Below are 2,405 nucleotides of genomic sequence, written 5' to 3' on the forward strand. Positions count from 1 at the left end.
TGGTATGAGGAGTGCATCGAGCTCAAAGCCTCGGCTATGACGTGAGAAAACAAAAACAAAAGCAAGCAGAGCAAAGAAAGTGATGTGATCGGTGCTTGGAGAGGACTTGATTCTGTCCCTGTCCGCCACACCAGCTCTCTAAGAACGTCCTGAACCTGCTCTCCAGCAGTGGGTGAGAGCCAGGGAATGTACAGCAGACCCCAGAAATGGAGATGCCCATAAAGCATGCAAGTTCACAAGCACATAAAACAAATCAAAATAAACCTGTCATATTACTCTATTTGCTTCTCTGTCCCTCTTCTGCTGGCTGGCTGTGCCATAAATCTCCTGTGCAGGAAGGGAAGTGGTGAGCACGTACAGGTAACATATCCTGAGATTTCAGGCATAAATATGGAGTTGCAGAGATGGCGCTCAGCCTATCAGGCGTCCAATTCCTTGATAAGTTAATCCGTCCTCATAGCATAAGCCATAGGTGAGCTTGACATTTGAATCATTTATGGCTTGGCGGGGGGAGAGCAGCAGTCTTATTTTTTCTGGAAAAGAACCCACGCGTCTTTATAAGCAGTGAGAGTCATTGAAAGTGCTTGGGAGCTTTTCCACTTCAACCATAAGCCATGCGTTTGGGATCCAGGCCACTTCTGTCGGGGAGTTATTGTTTGACAGAGTTCCAAGAGCACAGCACCCACAGTTTCGGCACCCTTGTGTGAGCAAACTTCAGCACAGCACAGCAGGTGCTTACACACACTGCCCAAGTACCACTGCATACGGTGGGTGCTGTTCTTGCAGAGTGGGGAAGTCACTGAGGAGGCTAAGTGTTCTTAGCTTGTGGTCTGAACCCAATCCACCACGCACAGATTATCTTCCAGGTTTCTGAGGTCAGTTTGATGATTGGAGGCAGGCATAAAAGATAGAATGATGCAGAGGCCCTGATTTTGAGATGTGGCCACTTTCCTGAGCTCAAAGCATCTCCACACCCAGATGTACCATTCCCTACCCTCCAACCCCAACTCTATTTCCGTCCATTGTCCTGCTGGCATTATGGAGTCCTTGGTCTAAGCCAGGTCTGTAGGCCCAGAGCCCAGACAAGACCGGGCATCCAGGAGTCCCTGCTTTGTGTCTGCAGCAACAGCAAAGCCGATGCCCATGCAGTGGGTGTCTGGGGGGGCAAGGCAAGGGATAAGGAGGGGATGGGCCATCCTTCTACCTCTGTGTGCTTCCTCAGTGTCAGAATTAGCCTGGGCCCTGGTTTCTCAATGCCACAGTCACAGGCCATGTTAAAGACAAAGGAATTGAACAGGGGACAAGACTAGAGCAGGGACCACGAAGGCCATTTTTCCACTTACCTGGGGCTGTTTCCTCTCCCAAATCTTTTTCCTCAGATACACTTGCTTCTGTCAATGGAAAACTACCATTTCCCTAAGCCCACCAAGTAGTTCATCCCCTCAGTTGCCCCCTCTCCCCAGTGGGCCAGTACTTACCCAAGACCTTGCTTCAAGGCAGTCCCTCAGTGCTTAGCTACTTCAAGGTATCCTAGGGAATCTCACTTTCCACCTTCCTTTCTGTGCTTGCGTCCTTACACTTCGGAGAACCGGGTTAGACATTAAATACTGCTTGGGCATCTCTCTGTGAGCCACCAAGATGTCCTCCTAACACAAAGCTTGGCCCATGGTTTTGGCATTGCCTGCCTACTGCCCCAAGGACACTCCTGGCATGGCACACAAGTATGGGTGGTGGCTATGACTCATCCCCAACCCAGTGCCTGGTCAGTTAGAAACACTCGTGACATGACAGGAAGAAACCTCTCCTCATCCAGAGCCAAGTCTCAGAGCCAGCAGAGTTCCCAGGACAGCAAACCTTCTCCAGAAACATGGGCTTCCTGGCTGAAATCAGTGGCTCGACAGTTAATTGCCTTATAAAGTGTTTGCTGGAGTGTGCAGACAGGGAAACGTGCTTCAGTGCCCAGGTCTGCACTCCCATGAACCCCAGTAGAAATGTGTTGAAGGACTGTCACCATTAAATGCACTGTGGATCCGGTGATGCGAAATATGTTTGTTTATGAAGCAGATTACCTGAGCGGGTCTTTGACCATCTGAACAATAACCCAGCCAGCCTGTCTGTCATAAGTTCTTTGAATCATTTAAGAGAATGGAAAGAACATGCGTTTGGACTGACCCTATCCCCAAGGAAGCTTTTACGTAATTCCCATAAAACCACTACGAGTTAGGTGAGATGAGTTAAAAGTAGGACCTAATTCCCTTGACGCCAGGGTTCCACATCTCAAAAAACCACCCTCCCAAATGGAATCTGGGACAGACAGGTGCAATTCCTCTGATCTTCCCCGGGACCCTGCACAGGGCCACCATAGTCAAGTCTTCCCGTCGCCGTTTCCCCTGGGGCACTGTCTA

This window comes from Nannospalax galili, unplaced genomic scaffold, assembly GCF_000622305.1.
Source record: "Nannospalax galili isolate Female #2095 unplaced genomic scaffold, S.galili_v1.0 scaffold810, whole genome shotgun sequence".
Classification (NCBI taxonomy): domain Eukaryota; kingdom Metazoa; phylum Chordata; class Mammalia; order Rodentia; family Spalacidae; genus Nannospalax; species Nannospalax galili.